Source organism: Ambystoma mexicanum, chromosome 3q (genome assembly GCF_040938575.1).
Source record: "Ambystoma mexicanum isolate Mex_15411 chromosome 3q, UKY_AmexF1_1, whole genome shotgun sequence".
Lineage (NCBI taxonomy): Eukaryota > Metazoa > Chordata > Amphibia > Caudata > Ambystomatidae > Ambystoma > Ambystoma mexicanum.
This window is the reverse complement of record NC_090926.1, coordinates 1,126,018,873-1,126,036,861: the sequence shown is the minus strand read 5'-3', so window position 1 is coordinate 1,126,036,861 and position 17,989 is coordinate 1,126,018,873.

Here is a 17,989-nt window from a genome sequence, read left to right as displayed (position 1 = left end):
AGTCTATTCTTAACAATGCTATGCTTGGCTCAGGCTATGAAGTGACAGGATTAACAATCTACTGTTTGAACTCGAGTCTAAAGTATAGAGACGCCCAGGCAAATACGCCAGCAAACCTCCAGCATGGCCAAGCACACCCGCGAGCCCATCATGCATTCATCATGACATTGGGCCTCATTACGACGGTTGTGGTAAGGCCACAACGGCGCCAGTAGCACTACCGGCGTCGTTGTTGCCATGCCGCAACATTACGAGTTTGCTTGCGGGTGCCGCTATGGATGCCTAGTCTGTCCAGGCGTGCACAGCGGCACCCGCGAGCAGTCCAGGGTGGTAGAAATGGTACCGTTATGAACGGTACCGCTGCTACCATCCTCCCCATTCCCATTGAGCCCTATGGGGGCTCAAAAGGGAATGGGGATGTACCGGGTCCGGGTCCCGTGAAAGGGAATTACCGGGCCCTCCAAGGTCAGAATGGCCCGGTAATTCCCCTTTTGCGGGACCTGAGCTGGACCCGAGTTTGGGGGTAGCCATGCCCTATTAAGGACATGGCTACCTCCAACCTCGTAATGAGGCCCATTGTGTACTAACGTACACATCTTCAAATCTGCCTTGGAGAAACAACCCAATTATCACAAACTTTTAAGACATTTCCACCTCCTTCCGTGTGCAGGACTGGCACGCACACACTCTTGCCCTGCTGAATCTCGACACCCCTGCATTTGGGGCATCTACTTCACACTGTCCCATCCTCGTATCCTCCCCTTGCATTAAGGTTGGGATACACAGTGCAAGACTTCACTGACAGGCTTAGGGATTCTGAGACTACTGGTCCTTTCAGAAGATTGGGTCTGATTCCCGCCAACGCTCATTATTTGATAGATATTAGAGGGCTATCACAGGATTTCTGCTCCGGCTTTTTTTCGATTCTTGACCTTGAAGAGATTTGTGGATGCCCAATGTGTAAAAGATCAAGGTATTCCCTTACTGCCGAAGGCCATGGCGGTATCAATGCGTGCTATAGATGAGATCACTGTAACTTTGTGAAGGATGTGGTCTAAAACCCTGTCGAACTCCCCATCGTTTGTGATTGGGTAACAAGTAAAAAAGATCCGGTGGAGGAAACATTGGGCCTCACTATAAGTACAGTGGAGCCGGTGCGGGTAAAATTGGATGTAATTCCATGAAGTTACTGCTGCATTACTGCACCGTCGCACAAGTTTGGCGGTATTGTTGTAGAAATACCTCCAACAAAAAACTGGAGGTAAAACTTTCAATTTCAGCCAAAAATCCACATGCAGTCCTATGGCCTGCAAAAATGGAGAATTACACCACCCTACCACCACTTGTAAGACTCTGGTAGGCCCATGGGACCAAGCGACGGAAACAGTAAATTACTGCCAAACTCGTAAGAGCCATAATCCTAATATTGATTTGAACAGTAAAGTTATTACCTTTTCAGACTTTAGTGCACACAATTTCTACATTTCACTCATAAGAATTGGTGTCACAATATGCACTGAATTACCATACATTTATCTAAGTGGAAATGCAATTTTCACCCATGAACATGTACACTATGTACACCGCGGAGGTATAACTTCCAGGTTACACTGAGTGTCACTAATGTACACATTTTATAATAATAGTTAAGGAATGAAAAGCACATTTAAAGAATGCATTTAAAAATGTGTGCTGCTCTATGGGTTCTGGTTTCCCATGGAGAAGGCACAGATCCCTGCTATGGATGTAAAACCTTCCATCAAACATAAAGTTCATCACTGTAATGGTTATGTTATGTCATGTTAACTGATACTAGGGCCATCACCACCCCAGGGGTCTTAAGGCACCTGACCTTGTCCAAGAGGTAGCGTATTGTGACACCGCATTGGGGGTCTCCGGACCTTGGTCTGTGGTTAAGAAGGAAGAGGGACAGGGGAGGAGATAAGGAAGGGGTTAGATAAAAGACAGAACAAGTTGAGTGGGTATGATAGTAAGGGAGTATAGGGGCTCATGACAAGAATGGTGGTGCAAGGAGAAAATAGCAGTGATGGAATTACTGCCACTTGTCCAGCACTGCCTTACTAAGAGTATGGGCCTGGAGTGGGGAATGTATCCCCAGCATCATGCTGGAGGTAAATCTTCCCACTTTCCTTGGAAAATGGGCAAAATCTTGGGAATTACTGCAGCAGTAATTCCACCAGTGGTAATTCTGCCAAAAATGCCCCATAGAGTCCAATGGACTCCCCAAAAATGGGGATTGACTCTGCCACCCCCATTGCAATTGCGCCAGACCAAATGGTGGTAATAGTCATTCTGTTGGGCGGTATTCCAATGGAATACCGCCCAAATCGTAATGAGGCCCATATGTTTGCAGTAGTGGGGATGCGCGTTTCTTGAATGTGATTAATCGGCCTGAGATCAGCGTGAGAGAAGCAGAGCTGTAATATCTAGACCTGTCAATGCATGGTACTAGATGTAGATGGTGTGTGCTTGTGTGATGGGATTGAGATGTGCTCAAGGGAGCCCTTGAAGTTTGGAAGGCTTTTACCAGCTTAGTTTGTAAGAAACAATCCCTGTATCCAGAGAGAGAGAGCTGGGGTTGCCAAGCCAGCTGAACAGATGTGTGACCGCAAAGAGATGGATGTGTACCAAGGTGCGCATAGGAAGAAATGGGGTAAGAGGCTGAGAAGGGGAACTGGAGAAATGATGGATTTGAGTTCGGTGAAATTAGGTTCAACAAGCAAGGACCTGCCTGTAATCGATTGTGACTTTAAGGTGCATAAAATATATAAGAATGTCCTCATTAAGCAGGATTGCAATGAGGTAGGAAAGTATGTCTGGAGCCAACAGATTGACACAGAGATCTAATCGTCAGTCCTGCTCGTCAGTTAAGTGGTACAGTGTAATATAACACGTGCTCAATATTTCACATACGGATACTATGAGGTAGATACGACCTGTGATCTGAATTACAGAAGGAATATCCCATACGTTGGTAGGAACGCTGGGGAGAATAACTAGTACACAGAACGCGTGTTCCTACCAGTGGTCATTCAGCATCAATTTAGCAATTTCTTCATATGCAGCTAATTCAATACATAATGGCACATATGCAGCTAATTCAATACATAATGGCATCTCATTCTTAAAATATTGTGAGCATTGTGCGTGAATGAATGAGGCACTAGGAGTAGACTAAATCGGAGAAAGTATACTGTTTATGGTACAACTGAGTCCCATGCCTGGAGCCCTAAAATAATAGCACATCATTTGGATGAAGATTTTTCAAGGGATAAGCAGGATAGTGATATGAGTTATAATATCCAGAATTTAAGACGTTGTTAAGTTATTACACCCATTTATTAACTAGAAAATTTGAGTGAGGCAAACAAACGTCATCATGCTGCAAAATCAAAACGTCTATTTGGATTGCAGGCGTTAATTGGGAAGGAACAAGACAGATACATTATTGTGTTCAATTGTTAAGGTATTGCACACCCTAGTCAGACACGAGGGAAGTGTTATACGAAAGGAAAGATGGGGTAATGATTGAGAGAGTAGCTCCATAACAAGGACAGACCCGGAGGTAGCATGAATTCTAATTATTATTAAGCGTGGATTATTCGTTAGTTATGTCCCTAATCTGGAGGGTGGGTAAGAGTAAGTCCCCAATACACCATGGTCCACTCCCGGAGACACATGTATTGTGCTCTATTCATCATCCCTAGACCCCATTGTAATACTTCACAATCTAAAAGAGGCTAGGTCACTGTGTGCAGGCTCCACTCCTTTTAGTCTCCCCCGGTGCAGTGCTTTGATAGACCCAGTCCTTTCTATGCTCTCCTAGTCAATATTGTGTAGCAAAATATAGAAATAGGTGTGCTTTGAGTTTGCTTCCTCTGTGCTGGAGACTGACGTAAGGTTGTGAATTACTGTGATACATTCACTACAAGGAAGAATGATGCAATAACTTGGCCTCACACTACTTTCACAATCCCGATGGTGACTGGTGTGTTTGGCCCCATGGTCTTATGAGCCAGCCGGATCAGTGCTGGGGGCACACAGCAGATGACTGTGGTGCCGTGGTCACAAGCACTTGCTGGGCTGTTCAATGGTCACACAGAGGTATTACACATGGTGCCATGATCACACTTGTTACCCAAATAATGAGCCGGACACAGATACTGCATACATGGCGTCTGCCACCATACTGACTGCACGTGTCGGCATGAGGTCCTTTTATTGACTCGCCATCTTAAAGGAGACATCACCTCCCTCCTCCTTTTCCATAACAATAAATTAAACAACAACATATGGATTAAGCATGGTAATCAACATTACAGCAGTGGGTGCTGCAGTGGGTGCTTTTAAGTCCTGGCACCCATCTCGCTAAGTACCTGGGATAATAATCATGCACTTGAACTGGTGGTCATCTATGCCTGGGTCAAACACATCGCTCAGTTCATCCTGTGGAGTCTTGACTCATGCTCCGGGTAGGACCCCAATCCCAGAATGTTCGCTCTGCCCAACATCTATGACCAGCTGGCTTGCAACCCAAGAGGGGCTCTCCACCAAGGCAGCACGTCAACCTGATGCTGTCACTACATACTCTCCTGCATTGATGGCTCGGGGTGGGCCCGGTTCGAGGGTTAGGGTCCCTTTCTCAATTGGACCTCTCCATACCTCTTTTCCTCCACCTCTGATGATGCTCATTAGTGGTCTGGACAGGGCGACCAGTTCTCAGCTGGATGTATCACCATGGGTGGTCGCTCCTAGAGAGCTGCAATTGTCTGACACATTCCCTGGTGTTCTTCCCTTCTTCACTCTCAAAGTCTTTGTGATGTTCTCAGAGGCATCTGTGTCTATCAGGACTAGAGTGCTTTTGTTGTCGATGCATGCGTCACATTTAGGATGGTGTTTGAACTCCTGCTCATCCTCCTGTGGTGCGTCCATGGCAGATACTCTCACGTCTATGAGATTGTGGAATTGCCCTAGCTCCAGGATTCTGGACAGCACTATGCCTGGCTCCGTAAGGATCTGTCTCCTTATTTTGGCAGAGCTGTATGCAAAGATTATCTGATGCGTTATTTCTTCCTCTAGATTTCCTAATGCACAGGACAATGCAATGTGTCTCAGTCTCCTGTGAAAGGCATCCAGACTCTCTCCCTCCTTCTGTCTCCCTGACCTCAGCTGGAAGCGCACGTAGTCGAGATTAACCCTAAGACTGAAATGGTCACTGAGCACCTCAACAGCAACAGTATAGGAGTTGTTTCTGGTCTGAAGTTAAACAGCTTGTGGACCCCAGGGCAAGCAGAGTACAGCATGGTAGGGCGTTTAGCACGTTGATTGATATCAACATCCTCAAAGTACCTTTTGAGTTTGTCAACCCATGAGGTCCACCGAGACCCAAGACTGGATGGTGCCCCTGATACGTCGAACTCAACTAATGGGGCTTGTGATCCCTGTTGGCAGGGTATTCTCCCTACCTCAGGGACATCGTCTTCTGCGTCCCCCATAGCGATGGGCAGGTGATATAATTTCCCTTATGTTGTCTTGGTGCACTGACAGCTCAAATCACCCGGGCACGCAGCTGTCCCCGTCCTCCCGCTGGACCGAACTTCTAGGCACTGGGCATGGTAGATCCCTCTACTCCTCCTCTGTAGTTGGAAACTGGGGTCTCCAGCCAGCGTCTGTCCCCCAGCCAGTGCTGCAGTGGAGGACGAACAAGCACTCACAAGGAGCTGTAAGCCTCCACCCTTGCACACTAGCCATGCGCTGACACTGCTGAATCTTCCGCCACCTTGCCAATGCTGCAGAGGGGGGCGCACAAACACACAGAGCTGCATCCCTCCATCCGTGTAGGCCTGCAATGATGTTCTTTCTTTCTTTTCCTCTATGTGCACTACACTGGTGGGTATATGTCACTCCCCGTCTGTGCAGATGTCCTCTTTTGTAGTGGATGCAAACGAGCACTCTCATTCACTTTTCCATCTACTAAGTGCAAACATGCACCATTTTCTCCTTATTCTTTTTGTTGTCTCTCTGATCCTATTAAGGAGCGCACTTTAAGTCACCCTTTTTTTCCCTAGCTCCGAGCACGGAGCGCACTGGAAACACTTCTACTTTTTTCCCAAAACTCTGATCACAGAGCGCTCACATTTCAACCCTTCTTTTTCTTTCGTTTTCTAGCTCTGATCCCAGAGCATGCTGAAGTCACTTTTTTCAGCTCGATCTGAAGCGCACAGAAAACACCTTTGTTTTGTTTAGCTCCATATACAGATCACACACAGAATTCACCTTTTTATTTTCTACCTCCGATAACGGAGTGCATCAAAATCCACTGCCCTCGCAGCACGAGATCATCCCTGGAAAAGCGATCACCGTCACGAGCATGGTGGGGCTGTCACAGCCCAGAGTCAGAGCAGCAGAACACTTGCAGTGTGAAGGAAAACTGAGTCAGCCATGACTCGGGCAGCTGCCGGGTACTGCAGACTTAACGGGCAACTGCTCACAGCACCACAGTTGCTCGCTAGCCCTCGTTGCCATTGTTTTGACTGGCCCCGTGGGTCAAGCTGTATCATCGCTGGGGGCACACAACAAATGACTGTGTTGCTGTGATTACACAATTGAAACAGTTGCCAGGGTTGTTCCGTGGTCACACAAAATTATTACACAGGGTACCCTGATCACATGGGGTACCCAAATAATGAACCACAACACCCTGATCGCATGTCTCTGTGATACCCTGGGCATTACTGATCAGGCCCTGGCGTGGCTAACCTCCTTTCTCTCTGACCGTCCATCCCAGGTGGAACTGGGGTCTTTCCTGCCCCCTATCACTCTCTCTACTTGCGGTGTCCCCCAGGGATCTAACTTATCTCCCTGGTTTTTCAATGGCCCCCCTTGCCCATGTGATAGCCACCTTCAAATCCAACTTTCAGTGTTACACGGGTGACACGTGGCTGTTCATCAGGCTACCCTCGAGCTCTTCCACTTCCTCACTCATACTTGACTGTCCGCAATTCAGTCATGGTGTGCTGCAAACGACCTCTGCCTCAATGCCAGTAAGACAGAGATTGTCCTCATCGGGACCCCTGCTCCCGCCTTCCCTCTTTCTCTCTGGCCGGCCTCCCTTGGTCCTGTGCCTCCACCTACCAATGAGGCAACAAATCGGGGAGACATCTTCGACTCCACTCTCTTCTTCTCGTCTCACATCACAGACATCACTAAAAAGTTCCACTACCAACTGCGCCTTCTCAGAGGTATTCTACCTTTTCTCACCTTACCCCAGAGGCTCACTATCTCCATAGCCCTGGTGCTCTCTGGCTGGACTACTGCAACAGCCTCTTTTTCAACCTGCCCTCTTCTACCCTCCGTCCTCTTCAACTTATCCAGAACAGAACCGCAAGACTTATCCTTGGCCTCATGCCCAGGGACGGCATCTCTACGATGCTGAAATACCTTCACTGGCTCCCCGTGGCTGCAAGGGTTAAATTCAAGACCCTTGGCATTGTCGACAAGGCTTTCTGGGGCTTAGGCCCACTCTATCTGCAAAACTTTCTTCCTAAATACTCGGCTTCCCGAGCACTCTGCTCGTCTTCCTCCAACTCTCTGCGGGTGAGCCATTTCTCCAAGCAGAGACTTTGGTGGAGATCGTTATCCTCGGCAGGTGCCTCCCTCTGGAACAGCCTCCCTGCCTCTCTCCGTCTTGAGCCAGATCTCCTTAAATTCTAGAAACTCCTCAAGACTTTCATCTTCGTCTCCTCTTTCCCTCTTCCCCTCCCCTGCTAACCACCTATTTTTGCTCTCTCGCTCTCTCTCTCCTCTACTTCTGCTCAGTTTCGCTGACTGGCTACCTGGTGTAACTTCAGAGCCTCACAGGTCCCAAGCTTTCCTCCCCAGTCTCCTGCACTTGCCCCCGGGCCTTGCACTTGCTGCAGCACTACTGCACTTCGGTTATGACCCATGAGCGTGGTATCCCTCTGCACTTAACTCATGTTCTGACGCGACTGGGTGCACTTGTCCCTATTGCCCCCCCCACGCGCTTCCTTTTCTGTTCACCTGCATAATCTGAATGTACCATGCCTAGTAAGATTGTTTGTCTTGTCTTCCCTATATCTTCCCCTCCCGTGCATGGTTTCACTTTGAAAGACTTGTGTATAAGCGTATAATAAATAAACAATCAATCAACTAATAAATGACTTTGTTTAGGATGTTTTCGAGTGCCGTAAAGGATTGTAAAGAATTTGCTAAACGAAAAAATTATAAAACAAAGGAAATGTTGAAATGCGTTTGGGAAAGCATTTAGTTTCATTTTGTGTAAGAAAGTTAAAACGAATGCCGTTGTATACATGTCCATTACGTTAGCAAATTAAAGTAAAGGACTAAGTACAATTCACATGGGAAAATGTACTTACTGTTTTCAAAAGCACTTCTATTTGATTATTTCATTTCACTTACACGTATAAGGTTACGTTTCGCACTTTTTGCTTTCCTTTATTTTGGTCATGTTTTCTTTCATTTTAATTTTTCATCTCTTATTTCTTGAGTAGAAGTACTGTTATTAAACCTGTGAAAACGTTGTTGTGCAAGGAAAATTATTTTTAATTATTTTTTAATTTTAAAATTCATAGCCAGACGTTAGAAACACTGTGTTAATTATATCACCAAATTAAACGTTTTCTGACAAATATGGCAAACAGGCGTGAATTTTATAAAGGTAAACAAAAGCAAAAGTATATGGAAATTTGGTACTGCAGTTTTCTTTAGGAGGAAATAAGCACAGTTCAGTTATTGAACAATAATAAATGTGTTGAAAACAATGCTTGAAATATAATCAGAAAGAGTTAATGTAGAGTATGTCTCTGCAATCTCCTTTAGGCGTTTCAAATTCTGAATGTTTTTTTTGGTGCAAATTTTGTCCAGACAAAAATTGAATTATAGTTTTCTCCTGCAAACATGTTCTGTTTGTAATACATTTAAACATATCTAGTTGAATGGCTTGGAGTGACCCTTAGCGACACTGAGGCTGTTGTGCCAGCCTTCGAATTTGTTGTCTTTGGTGATCCACTCAAAATAGACTCATAACAATTCCATTGAATGCTAGGCTGTTTGCGCCCAAATCTAGCTTACAAACCGATCCACGTTTCCTCGAAGTAATTTAAAAAATTTAATAGTTCAGTTTCATTTCTATGATAATAGCTTTCTTGGATAGTAGACATGTAGCCGGTAACAACATCATCTTTTGGAAGAAGTGTGAGTGCACAAAGCTCGCAAACATGATATCCTCCAGAGGGCCTGGCAATAATGAAAATAGCGAAAATAATGAAAATAGCAACCTTAAATTTCAGTAACGGAATATTTGGTTCACACATTTAATTGCTGACAATTCGAAATAAAGACAGCATATTTTAGGGTCGTTGACATTTTTCTGTAATGCATTATCAGTCATTCTCGGTATGCTTTTTGGTGGGGTTTTTTTACATCAAAATGTAAACAAATGCAAAAAGGTCTTTGTTACCTCACCGTAAATTGTATATAATTGTGAGAAAGGTTTCAGACAAGTTTTAAATGTACCATCAATTAACCAGTGCTGACTATTATTTAATCTATCAAAATGTTGTTTTGTGGCAAATATAAGAACTCTATTGTTATTGTCCATGCTACCATAAAGTAAGAATTTGTCTCCTTGCAGTGTAATCTGAAAGTTTTCTGGAATTTTTAGATTGTTCATATTTTTTGGTATTTTTGGTAAATCTGACTCCAGTTTTCTAAGGTATATTACTTGTCTTTTCAGTAGATTTAAAGAAGGCATTTGCCTCGCAATATGTGGTGGTAATTCCCCTACAATTTCTCGTACAACTTTGCTACTTAAACTAGCCTGCGAAATTGCTTTTGGTTTTAGCAAGTTAATTTTTTCTTTGGCCTCAATGATGCTAGTTATAGGATTGTGATGATGGCGCTTTGCAAATGGAGGTGCACACTCTTCTCCTGTAGTCGCTTTTTACATAGTGTGTACATTGCGGCTATCTTAGCGGTAAGTAATATCCGGCTGTAAACGATCAATCTATGCTCATGATACTACGAGACATCAAATGACTGCTAAACTACTTTTGTGGATCATAAATACAGCACTTCCAATTTCGGCGTCTTCACGCCATTTCTTACGAGATGACATTACCCAGAAGATTGCGTCATGGAGCTAGTGGAGAAAACTGTTGACTTACATCCTGGACATAACCTATTATTTATGGCAAAGACAGAAGAAAAAGAACCAGAAGACTTGCCATCACGGATTTTCTTGGTTTGAAAGTCCAAAAGGGGCAGAAGTTATGAAATTGGCCTGAATGGTACAGAAATGGAACCTAGCGACTTTGCCATAGTACCACCTATTGCACAAGTTTGTAGTACCTTGTCAGTGGAAGGGGAAAAAAGAGTATTCCCACCAAATGTTAAATCCATCACTTTATCCTGGATATCCACATAGAGTGATTAGATTTTTGGATAAGCATACTTTCTCATGCAAAATGAAGAATGTATGGCTCTGTAAGTAGTATCAGTAATGTCCTTATTAACGTGCAGCTGTTGCAAAGCCACTACCTTGCCTTACGACATCCCAATAAGAAATTCCTCCTGAGCATCAGCAGGAAGTAAGTCAACACACGTTTTCAGAGCTTCCCAGCGTTGTAAGTTGTACCAAGCCAGAACATAGGCTGAATACATCAGTCTGGGGGATGGAGTGGCTTTATGGTAACCCTTGTTGCTCTGAGATTCCCACAACTTAGAATCCTTATCCAGGACAGTTGCAGGATTCTGAATCAGGCTTTGCCCTTAGTAAGAAATGCAGAAACAGCCACTTACTGAGCAGCCAATATTCCCATAACAACGAAAGGTTCACCATTTGAGTTTTGTGTTTGGGATCTAAGGATTTGGGAGCTATAGGTTTTGAATGAGATTTTAACCAATTGTGCATTGCATGTTCCATAAGCCCAAGGTTGCTGATCTGAAAAGGGGGAAGAGAGCCCTGCAAAAAAGCCTGAAGGAGCAGGCTTCTCAGGAGGCAGTAATTGATATATGATATGACATTTATAACGCTCCTGTACACATGTTTCTAGGCGCAGAATTCTAAAGTCTGCATCACCTTAAACATTACCATTTGGAACTGCTTTACGGAATATATAGGGGTGTAGTCCTCCTCATCCGAAGAAGGAATTTCATCAACTCTATTCACTTTTGGAGAAGGAGGTTTGAGTAGTAGTTTGGTCAGTACCGGAGGAGTAGTGGGAACCAATGGTTCTGATGGCAGTTGCTTATCGGAAAGCTTGCTGGTCAAAACATCAAAAACTCATCAAACAAAACAAACGACATAACTGCAGAAGTTATTGACGCAATGAAATCTGTAGAAGCCGCAGTGTGGCCCGGAACAGACTCTTCTTCAAAGAAGCCACGTATCACTCAACTGAGCCAGACAAATATCTTGCTTTTGAGGGCACTCCACCATTAGTTGCTTCACTATTTTCTTTATTATGCCTTCTATACGAGAGTCAACCCCCTATATTCCATCCGGTTTATTTGTATCCCTAGTTTGTTCATGTGTTTTCGAAACTGTGGATCCAGTCTTACTCTCGGGCATAACAGGTCTTGCTGAAAGAACAGCAAGACCAGTTTTGCTCCTCAAATATTTAGACGACTTTTCTGCTTCAAAAACTGATTTACGGTACGGACTGCGATCACGACCCACTGCTGTGGAGTCGATATCACACAGATTCACAAATGTCATGGGGGTGACTACTGTAACATCATTCACTTTACTGGAGGCTATTCCTTACGGTATGGAGGCCACTGTTACCTTTTCAGAGATATTACTATTTCATACCTCTACCCCCTTTTTCAGGAAGGCACCCGGTATGGTAGGTACACCAGCTGGTTTACCCATTAACTCATTTCCTATTTTTCTTGGAAAGAATACAAATAAGTCCCCCTGTTGTGCCCTTTTGATTTTTATTGTTGATTTTGTTTTTCAGGGTTTCTGAAATAGTATTGTCTGCCAAAATGCCTCCTTCGCAACAACAGATAACCTCCCCCTCACCCGATATATCCACACGATCGGGGCTGGACGCACTTGCATCCTCTGAGGTTTTTCTTCTGTTTTTCCCTCTCTGGCTCTCGCTAGCGTTCGTTTACTACTCTGTCTATGTCTTTTAAACTAGATTTTCCAGACTGTTCATCGTGTCACCGTCGCTTCGCGAGGGCGGTTCCCCATCCTCTTTGTTTAGAGTGTTTGGGTCCGGAACACCGTTGGGACTCCTGTTTTTACTGTGACTCCCTTTCGGTCCGGGCTCTTCAACATCGGTTGGAGCGGTGGGAGGAGGTGTTCGGTCGGACTCCTCCTTCGCATTTTCATGCGTTCATCGACGAGAAGAAAAAATGCCCGGTAAGTTCTTTGATTTTCAGAGCACCCCGGCTGGGGGATACCTTCCCAGGTTCCTCTCGAGCCGGGAGGGGCGTTGATCGCTCTGTTACCGGGGTTCGCCCTGAGGTGCCTGTCGGGCCTAATAATTCTACCAGTTTTCTCTGAGTGTCTCTGAGTGTCTTCGTAAGGGGCCTGTGTTCACCGGAGTACACTCCAATGCCCCTCCTGTGGGGCTGTGTGTAGACCCAGTTATACTGAGTCGTGGGGTACCGGAGCTTGCTCTGAGGTCGTTCTTTCGGCTTCCCTCAAAAACAAAACCGGGGTACGCCCCGAGGTCTTGGCTGGGCTTGAGGTTACCGAACGCATGTTCGAGGCCCGTGCCGATAAGGCTTCTACCGGGCCTAGGTCCGAGGTTCCTCGTACAGAGGCTAAGGCTACCAACAGTTCTGAGGGGCGGGACAAGGCCCTGTCGGTGACAGCGCACCGTTCCTGCTCTTATGGCGACACCAGATCTGTTGAGGGGGCAAAGAAGAAGGTTTCTTCTTTTACCGGCAGTGCCGAGGCTCTTCCTTCAAAGGCTCAGTTGGCGGTTGGTATGTTGCAGAAACATTCCAGGCCTCATAGTACCAGCTCTGCCAAGGTTCCTTACGTTAAGGCTAAAATTAAGACACCTGATCCATCGACGGGGACCCCTGCCTCACTTTCTCACGTGCCGCAGTTCCCCTCAGATGAGGACAAAATGGCGCCCGTTCCTGCCACGACCACGGCGGCCATTTTAGGTACTATCCCTACAACTACGCCATCGGCCCCTGGTGTAGGGTTCGGTCCTTGGGGTGAACCTAAGGTCCCTTGTGCGCATCCTTACTGGCCAGTTTTTGATTGGAACGCCCGGATGCCTCTTCCGCACAATGTTTCGTTGCCCGCGGGGGCGGCTCCCTTGATTTATGTGGATACGTCGACGGAGGGGCCGGTGTGGCACCCGTCCCCGTTGCGTCCCTGGTTTTGTCCACCTCATGAGAGGCCTCCTCAGGTTCCGAAACAATCTCCTGAGGACGCCTTTTTCGGTAAGTTTCAAGCGCTTATGCGCACCGACCCCATGAGGGAATATTTCAAGGGGCTTTTCAAGGAGATGTGTCCACCCGCCCCTTCGGCTACAACCGTCCCGTCGGTGGTTCCGCCGGCGCCTCCCTTCCCCGTGGTGCCTCCCCCTGCGCTTCTGCCTGTGCCGCCATTGTCCCCAGTGGACAAGGCAGTGCCTGACTCGGTTCAGCAGGAGCCGGACCTGTCAGATGACCCTCATGGCGATCAGGACAACGAGGACCTGCCCCGCTCTACCAGAGCTTTCCATGACCGGGTACGGGACATGATGAGCTTCTTGGATGTTCCAGTGCCCGAGGCACCTGCTCCGCAGGAGGGTGTGCTTTCTGGGGCGTTCACCTTGTCTCCTTTGGAGCGTACCGGCCTGTTCTTGCAGAAGGACGTTCTGGCCGAGGTCCGAAGAGTTTGGGAAAAGCCACACTCAGGACTTTTTGTCAATAAAAAGATTGACGCGAGGTACAGGCTACATTCCTCGGAAGAAGTGGCCTTGTCGTCTTGTCTGCCTCCCGCCTCCACAGTGGTGGCTGCGGCCACGTTGCAATCCAGACCTGCAGCTTCCTCCTCCGCGACGGCGACTCAGGTCTTGGGGAAGGAGGACAAACTCCTGGACTCCCTAGGGAGGAACATCTTTGCCAATTCGGTTTTGCAGCTCAGGCAGGCCAATGCAGAATTGATTTTGCCAGGAGCTAACATGCGGATGTGGAGAGGTCTGTCGGAGTTTGAGGAGCATATCCCGGTCGAGAAGCTGGAGGATTTCAGAGGAGGCCTTTCCGATGCCAGGGTCTTGGCCCAGGATCTCCTGGAGGCTGCGGCTCATCACATAGACACCTCGGCTCAGGGTCTGATGTGAGGGGTTGATACCTCGCGGCAAGCATGGCTGCATGCCACTAAGTTCTCAAAGGAGGTGCAAGACAAGGTCCTGGACCTTCCATTTGATGGTAAGGAGCTTTTTCACTCTTCTACTGATGTAGAGCTCAACAAAACCAAAGACAGCACTCAGACGGCTAAATCTTTGTCTGTTCTGGTTAAACCTCCCTTCAAGACTCAAAGGCCGTTGTCGCAGGGTCGACCTTCCTCTGGTTTTAGGGGCTTCCTCGACCGCAAAAATCGCAGAGTGGATACTCATGCGGGGAATAACCGCCCTAGACAACAGCGTACACGGTATTTCTCCCGCTCCTCAGCCTCCTCATCAGGTTCAGGTGGCACCGCCACCGATAAACCTGCCAAATGAGGGTTTTCCGTGCTCGCACGAGACCCCGGTGGGAGGGCGCATTGCGTCTCATTGGGAGGCGTGGCAGACCATCACAGAAGACAGATGGGTCTTGTCAGTCACTCGAGCGGGTGTCATGATGCCTACCCCCGGAGCACCAGGCCAGGCCCAGCACCCCCGGGAGCAGGCATCACGTCCCCGGGTAAAAGCCCAGCGGCCCTTTATAGGGGCTCTTTGGACTCTGTCCTGGCGCCGTTGGCGCCAGGCTCATGTTGGACATCAGTCCTGGCGCCATAGGCGCCAGGCTCATAAGGGGAAGTGTTTGGTGCACTTACCTGAAGCAGACCATGCTGCACACTCACCTGATGCAGACCATGCTGCATGAAGAACCAAGCCAAATGAGGCTTAGGAGGGACTATTTTTCTGAAGGAACTATTTTGTTACTTGGGTGGGGCTGTGGAAGAATACTCACCTGGAACTTCTTCCAAGGCTATTTAAGCCACGCCCGGACAGCCACACGTGCTTCGCGTTGTTCTGCATCCCAGCAGCTGAACGCTCACCGTGTCAGCTCCTGCACCTGGACTCCAGCCACGCCCGCCTCGAACCTGGAACACCTGTAAGGAAGAGAAGAGAAAGGTGAAAACCAGGAACTTATTCAACCTTCTTACCTGCATCTGGAATCTTCACGCCAGCATTCCTGAAGGAAGACTTCCATTTAAAAGCACAGCGTTGCTCGCTGCAGTGCCGGGCTTCACTCACCTGTTCCCGAGACGCCGCCCGGCTCCATCGCGGCTCTCAGCACCAGTCGCCACATCTCTGCACCTAGGGGAGAGAAGAAGAGAGAAAAGGTGAGCAAGGGAACACAAGAGGAAAGCCGAATTTTCAGCCATATTACTTACCGGCTTTTCTTGGTGAACCAATCCACATCTCGGGTCGGCGCCGCATCTTTGGCAGGTACCGCACCCCGGCCCCTATGGGGAAAGGACAAAAGACATTACTGGGGAATTATAAAGACATTTAGAGGGGTCGCCCTCATCACTAACTCACCTGATTTTACCACCGGCAATTTAACCCCTCAGTGCATCGCCTTGGTTCTGCACCTGAAATAAAGGACAGATCACAGGTTAGGAAAAACAACATAAAAGGAGGCTCACACTTGAACTTTTGCATCTTCATACTTACGGTGTATCGCTCAGAAAAGTCAAGTGGATTTGCCAGCGCCATTCTGAAAACCAGTGAAGTAACTGGACTAACGCGCGCCCCTGCACCAGAAGCAGGATGGAGAGTTCATCCTTCCAAACCAGGTGAGCTTAAACGGGGGGGTTTTGGAGGAAGTCTGAGAAGAACGAAGAGGGAAAGGGGGGAGCAAGCACACTATTCAGCAGACAGTTAATCCCCTTTCTCATCTGCAGAAGGATATTCCTACGGGCCAGACAAGCAAGATTTGGGGGTCCTGTTCAATCGGTGGTCCGAATTCTGCGCATCACGCTTAAAGATGCCACAGCAACCCAGACCAGACCAGCGCCTCCGTGGGAGCCAGGTGGGCGTTACAGCGGGCTTCTGCCTACCTTTACCCCCTACCACACCCCTCAACCCTCCTTTTCAGCTGTCGGGCTCACCCTCCCTCAAGGCCGAGGTTCAGAAACTTCTGCTCCTCAGAGCTGTGGAACCCGTTCCCCTTGGGCAGCGAGGGGAGGGCTTCTACTCCCGGCTGTTTACGGAGCCCAAACCCAACCAGGCTGGCCTGCGCACCATCCTAGACCTTTCCCAGTTCAATCTTTCCCTACCCCAAGAGAAATTCAAGATGATCACGCCCGGCCAAATTCGCTCCTCTTTGCAGGCGGGCGATTGGCTCAGCGTGGTGGATCTTCAGGATGCGTACATGCATATCCTGATTTGGAACCCACACAGGAGATATCTCCGTTTCTCTCAGGGAGAGGAGCACTTCCAGTTTCGGGTGCTTCCTTTTGGCCTCAGTTCGGCGCCGCGTGTCTTCACGAATATGATGTTGGTGATCGCGGCCCATCTTCGTCTCCAGGGTATCCATGTGTATCCCTATTTGGACAACTGGCTCCTACGCAGCCCTTGCCCGTTGGCAGCAGCGGGCAACCTCCAGTCTCTCCTTCAGCTCCTGTTCCATCTTGGGCTGTCGGTGAACTGGCGGAAATCCTCCATGACGGTCTCACAGGACCTGACTTTCCTGGGCGATAGACTGCCGTGTGTATCTGACCGGGGACAGAATGGTGGATCTGTTGGCCACGTGTCAGATGTTTACGCAGTCGGAGAGCATGTCGGCCTGGTGGTTCCAGAGGCTTCTGGGCCTCATGGCCTCGTGTGTGCTGGCTCTTCCTCTTGCTCTTCTCAAAATGAGGCAGACCCAGATGGCTCTTCGGAGTTCCTGGAGTCAGGCTGTGGACCCGGATTCCAAACGGATAATGATTCCGGATTCCATGAGAGTGGACCTGGACTGGTGGTCTTCTCTCAGCAACCTGTCAGTGGGTGTCGGGTTCCAGGACCCAAGCCCCATGGCGACGATCACGACAGACTCCTCCCTTTTCGGGTGGGGTGCGACGTTAGATCTTCTTCAGGTCTCGGACCTCTGGTCACCTCAGGACAAGCTCCTGCACATAAATCAATTGGAGCTTCTGGCGATTTTTCTGGCGCTCAAGGCGTTCAGACCTCTCATTGTCAACAAGGTGGTCCGCATAAGAACGGACAATGTGGTGTCAATGTACTACATAAACAAGCAGGGGGGAACGAAGTCTCCCCCTCTCGTGGATCTGGCCATTCAGATTTGGGATTGGGCCGTGCTTCATGGGGTCTGGCTGATTGCAGTGCACATCCCGGGCCGGCTGAATGTCACCGCGAATGCCCTCAACCAGCGGACAGTTGTCAGCTACGAGTGGGAGTTGAAGGCGGAGATCCTATCATGGATTTTCTCGCGTTGGGGCACACCGGAGGTGGACCTCTTCGCCACGGCGATGAACAAGAAGCTTCCTCAGTACGCCTCCAGATGGGGGCTGGGAGCCTCCTCTCTGGGGGACGCACTCGAGATCCCATGGCACAACATGAGAGCTTACGCCTTCCCGCCTCTTCCTCTGGTTCATCGAGCAATTTGGAAGTTGAAATATTCTGTCAACTGTTCTCTTCTATTGATAGCTCCATGGTGGCCGGCCAGGTTTTGGTTCTCAGAACTTCAACACCTGTCGGCGTGTCCGCCGATCAGGTTAACAGTAACTCCCGATCTTCTTCACCAAGGGGAACAGCAG